General features: G+C 38.1%; 1 pseudogene; it reads right to left on the bottom strand.

The window, feature by feature from the left end:
- Positions 1 to 4,048: 4,048 nt before the first annotated feature.
- On the bottom strand, positions 4,049 to 6,256 carry LOC149173998 (uncharacterized; annotated as a pseudogene).
- Between the last annotated feature and the right edge of the window lie 260 nt (positions 6,257 to 6,516).

Below are 6,516 nucleotides of genomic sequence, written 5' to 3'. Positions count from 1 at the left end.
CTGTTAGGCTAGTGCCTCACCATCAGATCCCTTCGAGGAATCCTTCTTGGATTTCTTCTGTGGAAAATTTGTAGCATTATGGCCCACTTCATGACAATGAAAGCATCACACTTTCGATTTTTCATTCTTCTTCTCACCATGGGAAGAACCGAATTTGGGATGGGACACCTTCCCTTTCCCTTTCCTCGCCTTACTCACTAAGGCTATATTTTCATCTTGCTTCGATGATGATCCATATATGGTGCCTCTTCTTATCTCCTCCTACATCAGATCTGACCAAAGTCATTCCCAATATGGCAATTTTTCTCTTCCATTAACTAAGTCTTGGTAGCTATGCCAGCTCTTAGGAAGATCGAGGAATGCAAGACTCACCATGTCATTATCAGCGGTCGTGATCCCTACACTTCCAAGCTCATCCCTGCAAGTGGTGAGCTTGTTCAGATGTGTAGAGATCATGTCGCCCTTTTCACACTTGATCTTACGAAGCTTGTATTTTAGTGCCAACTTCCTCTGATCGCTATTGTTCTGATATAGATCTTTCAATGTTTTCCACATTGAAAATGGTGTCTCCTTCCCATGGAGGCTCAAGACAATGTGGTCTCGAACTCCCTCTAGGAGGATTCTCCTTGCTCTAGCCACACATTTCTTCCATTCCACCAGTTGAGTAGCATCGATCGGCTTGGGGACTTCTTGATCAATGAAGTCCTTTAGACCGTTATTCTCTAATACTACCTCCATGCGATCCTTCCATGCTATATAGTTCGAGATGCCATCAAGGGCATACTCGAGTCTTAAACCACTGAACGCCATCGGTGAAAATGAGATGTGAAAAGAGCTTAATTTCTATATTCAGGAACCAAAATTCGAACTTCTCCTTCTTGTATAATGTTATTCACCTTGATCACCTTTGCTCTGATACCATGTAGAAATTCTCACCCTAGATCAACAGATTATGCAATATACTAAAACACAATACAAGATCTACGTCTACAACACTTAGCAGAAGTTTAATCGAATCGAGCAAGATCAAGAGAACACATATAACTGAGAATGTGAAATCAATCACACATAACACAAAAGAAATAACCCAAGGCAAGGCTCAGCCTAAAACCCCAATCTTTGTATTATCATACAAGTGGAAATCTTGTTCAAGTTACAAAAATACTCAGCTGTCAAGCTATCCTGCTCTCTCTGTAATAAAAAAATACAGCTCACAGATTGAATAGAAACTGTATATGTCCTCCTCAAGCCCTCCAAGCCTCCTATTTCCTTGCGCAGTTTTTCTTGGGGTACTTTGAAGCCACATGTGTGAAATTGCCTCATCACACTCACTAAACCTAAAGAAGTAACTGTGTAATCCTCAAGGAAAGAATTCCTTCTGCATGCAAGGAATATTCACACTCGAATATTCTAGCAACTGATAGTACACTTCCCCTCCATCTGATCTCAACTCAGCCTTTGTCTGAACTGACATGCATGAGTTATTTATGAGAGAATACTCAGTTATCTGAAGTGCAATAGTTACATGCATGCAAGAATTAATTAACTAAACTTAAATTAATTCAACAAACTATATGAATTAATCTAACTGGACTTGACTCAGTTAACTGAGCCAACTAATTACAACTCGATATTAAAACTCATCCTTATCACTTTAACTGATGGATAAATTCCTCAATTAATGGATAAACTATTGCATGTCCCCACACAGACTTCATGTTTGATTTTCCTTAACTAATTAACTCAAGATGAATTAATAAATTATTTTACAAACAACTGCTAAGATCAAATACGAGTTTTACTTCACTATTTTAGTTTAGGGACTGACTAAAATAGGAAGGTATCCCGAAATGCTATTTATAGAATGCTATTTTAGCACTTCCATTTTTCCATCCATTGTTGCTAAGATCAACATTGGTTGAACTGCTATTTATAGCAGTGTTATTTTTACCAATTCCATTTTTAGCATTTCTTGTTTCTATTTTCAACAGATTTGAAAATTTTAAATCATGGGAAATCGTCACGGGTTTGGTCATTAGACTCGTGATGATCTCTCTTAAGACAAAATTCCCGAGATATGACATCACTCTGTTAATAAAAACAGGTGCGATGGGGCCAAGGCAGAGTTTTTTAAAGAAAATCTCTTCTTTCAAGCAAAAATTTTCAATTTTGATCCGTAAAAAAGGTTTTAACTTGTGTTTATTGATGTTTTGCAAGAGATCATGGTTCTAGAATGGAAAGAAAGAGGCCATGAGGCCAAATACTAGTAGGCAGCCCAGGATAAAAAATGCATCAATGCTTTGAGAAATTGTGGGTTGCTAAAGTTCTTCAGGACCATAGGATTGGGAGCTCAGATGGAGTTGTTGGTGTATTTCATCATCTTGTGGGATGCTGATCAAGAACTCTTCAACATAAAATACCAAGAGTTATTGTTGGAAGAAACATAAATCTATTTCATCACTGGATTGTCGAGGAGGGGAGAGAGTCCAACTCTTTGAATCTCACCAAAGAGGTGAAAGTACTAGTAGTCTAGTCAGGTGACATTGCCCAGGTTTAGAAATTTCCATGGGTGGGAAAGTAAATACAACAAAAATAACTATACCTCCCTTGAGAACTATGTTATTCACCATATCTCACGTATCTACCATGGAAGCTCTCCACGAAGCCTCCCAATCACAATTTCGTTATGCAATTGACTGCTTCACTCCCATAGTGTTCAACTGGTGGGGAGGACAGTTGGATAATATGAGGAGGAAACTAACCAAAGGTAAATGAAGGAACCTAAAACAATTTCACTTTGGTTCAATACAAGTTACTTTCTTCCTAGAGAGGGTGCCCTTGTTTTGGAACCAATTTGTAGAGGTACCATATCCTCTCCCTCAGGATCTGAGGCTAGTGCATTGGAGTCATCTCATGCCCCGAGGAGGAGGGGGCCAAATAATTGTTATAGATGATTATTCTTATGCAAACACCAAATTCATATGAGATTTAAATATACCTCTGCCACCATGATGAGAGTGGACTGATGCAGGTAAAACTTTTTTTTTGATTTTTTCAATTTTTATGAATTTTTGTAAAAGTGTAATTGAGATGTAACTTGTGATAAATGTGCAGATGTTGGACCAAAAAGACCATCTTGAATGTTAGCAATAGCATGGTGAGAAGCTCATCAATTAGTAGGTGTCGATTACGAGGAAGCGATAAACCCCTTGGTAGAAATGGAGTGTAACCTAGATGTGATTACCTGGGGGATACTAGAGTATGCTACCATAGACGAGGTGCCACTGCAATGGTAGAGGCACACTGTAGGAGTATCAGCGAGACTGCGTCAGATGTTAGGCTGAGTGATCAGAGCAGTCTCATGCTACCATGAGCATCGTGCGGGCTGATAGCCTTTCTAGTTACTTTTACACATTTTGTAGGCTTTGAAAGCCAAGTGTCTCAGAACACTTTATTTTTTGAGATTTTGATGTAAACACTTTGACAGACACAATAGATATATATATATATATATATATATATATATATATATATATATATATATATATATATATATATATATATATATATATATATATATATATATATATATATATATGCATGTTTTATTTTATACTTATGTGTCCATGTATCATGATGATGTGATTGGTTTTATAAATTACGCAAATGTCTATCAAGAACATAGTTGGATAATACATATGTTAATGTATTCAAATTGCATGGAATATGTTGATATGTGATAAAATCAAAATTCCTCTCCAGTAATCGAACACATAGATACATACACGATATCTGTGGATTTCTTATTGAATAATGATTTTTTAATTGTAACACAACTAGTTGTGAATCTAACTTGACAAATACATCTCTAATAGCAAGAGAAACTGCTTCTGACAATAGTTCAATGACTACATTGTATTCAACAATATTGTTAGTTGTTCGACCGAGGTATATAACTTGTATGTTAATCAAATCCCCATTAGGGGCAAAGAGTGACCAAGTTGTGGAAGATAAATTCCATGTGCTATGACAAGCGTCATCAGCAAAACTAAGATAATGACTTGACGACATATACAAACCGAGTGGAACACAAGGTAAGTAGTGTTAGAGCCTAAATCTGCCTTAGGCTGAAAGAAGGCAAAATTCAGGATAACCACAAACCACGCTCAGTCTGGTAGCTAGCCCTACCAGAATAGGAGAGGGCTCTCTCCGGGTCTCGCTCAGTAAAAATAAACAACAGGGTCTGAGATGACTCGAGATGTATGCTAATTTTAGGCTAGTAAATGGATATGAAAAAGGAAATTTATTGAATGACTAAACTTTCTGGGCTGCATGGGACAAAGGGTAGCCTGAGATGGGAAATTAAATCAAAGATGCAGAGTATTTCATGAGGCAAGATAGGCAGGAGGTTTAGCAATCAAACTAAAATAATATGTAGTGGAAAGGCAGTTGAGAAAGTTGAAAAGGACATATACATGAATCCTTCTTAGACAGAGGAAGACACACAAAGTATGAATGCTTTACAAGGCAGAGCATAAAAATGGATTCTACCTTTCCTACTTAAGAGCATTCAACTAGAAATGATTCTGAATGAAATGTAAAACATAACAAGGCACATATGAAATTGAAGGAGGAAACATCTGCTAAACTTCATACCACATGGAATCTCAGGAATCAGAGCTGCATCATTTCATTAATTCCCTGGCCAAACTGTACAATGAAATGCACTGGTTTTTTCCTCTACACTACTCCCAGAAATTCCAACCTTTTACAAATGCTTTACAATACAATAAATAAGCCCCACTATGAGAAAAAAAATCGATCCAAATAGGGAGATGTTACAACTGAAATTATAAAAATAGAGAAAGAGTCAACTATCTGTTCTAAAGACATAACAATGTTACATTATTCCAGCTGAAAATTTCTGATGGCCAATAAAAAGGTGTAGCATGGATCCCAGTAAATTGTGGCTAAAGACAAAAATAGGCTTTTGTTCCTATCTCTCTGTTGTGGTAGATGTCTTCACTTTAATTTTGGCTTTTGGACCTTGGACGTTTCATTTTCCTTTTGATTTTTGATATAAAACTTATTCTTCGTAAAAAGAGACAAATGCACCCATCATGATAGCATCTGAAATGAATCGAATGGGGTTCCCTGACCATGGTAATTAACTGCCTTTGATTTTCCGTGACCTAAAGGGAGTAGGTAAATTAAAACCCTAGGATCACTTTATAATAACGTATCCCACACCTATTTATTACTGCAGGGTAGAATTTTCGCTTGCCAAATGTTTGGATCTATGAAATGAAGGGCCAGGTGTCAAGGAATAGAAAGTGAACATCCCAAGCTTAAAAAGAGAAAAATATGTGCAGATGCACATGTGCATTAGAGGGACAAATGTTGTAACCTGCACTAGCATCTCTTGTTCACCAACAGATTTAATGAGGATAGAGAATAGGGAAAGATCAACCCCACTTGGCAATAGTGTGGCCTCTACCAAATAAATAGTAGCTGACATAGACCCCAAAACAACTACCAAGACTTTCTCAATCTACCTCTTAAGAACACACCACCAGACCCACTCCATCATATCCAAGTACCACCCAAAAGTACCAATGCGAGGCCGACGGAAACTTGATATGTAACGCCATTCTGTAGAGCTACTGTGCTCATAGTTCTTAATTGTATCCTCCAGCTCAAGCGCCTCACACACATTGCTTATGTACTCACTTTTGTAACGGTAATATTCCTCTACAGCTCTTCTTAGTTGATACCTAAGGGCAGCCATTGATTTTTCATCAGTGTCATAATCCATGTCATCTTCCCCCAATCTTCCTCCTGATGGTTTGAAGTTCGGATCTTCTCTGGTCATCTGGAGCAGCATATTATCAACCACATCCATGTAAGGTCGTAATGGATCTCGCTTGGACATCTGATTTGAAGTAGCCTAGGCAATCACAAATGCATTTGAGAGTTCTTGATGAGCATCATCAAGTTTAACAACTATCTTTGCAACTCGATGGGACAGAATTTTCTGTCGGTAGTTCCAATTTGCATTCCTCCAAATGCTTCTAGGAATTTCAATTAAACCAAAGCCCAAAAGAAAAGCACCTATAACAAGACCGAAAGTATTCGAGCATGCCATTGCCAGGCCAATTATCCCACCACCCCAACTTTTATGCATGAGAATGAGAATGACAACTCCAAAAGAAAGCGATTCCTCATTTATCTTGGCCAGTGATGGTGGTCCAGATATTGGGCGGCACGAGTATAATTATGGATAAGGAACAGAACCATGCATAGCCAATGGTGAACAGAACATATCGAGGAACCTCCGGGCCAGCGAAATACTTGAGCGTGGCAGCCACCATGCCCAACGTCAATGGCAGCGATATCAGATAAAACACCCATATTTTGGGGTCGTGAAACTCCCCTGTTCAATCCAAACCTTGAAATTCGAAGGCATCGAACGAATTCCCCTCAGAAATCCTCGATATATAATGACGATCCCTGGGA

This window comes from Pinus tabuliformis, chromosome 4_1 (assembly GCF_031772625.1).
Source record: "Pinus tabuliformis cultivar Carrire ecotype Pingquan chromosome 4_1, CPIR1, whole genome shotgun sequence".
NCBI classification, from domain to species: domain Eukaryota; kingdom Viridiplantae; phylum Streptophyta; class Pinopsida; order Pinales; family Pinaceae; genus Pinus; species Pinus tabuliformis.
The sequence above is the reverse complement of the archived record's forward strand: the minus strand, read 5'-3'. Positions and strand labels throughout refer to the sequence as shown.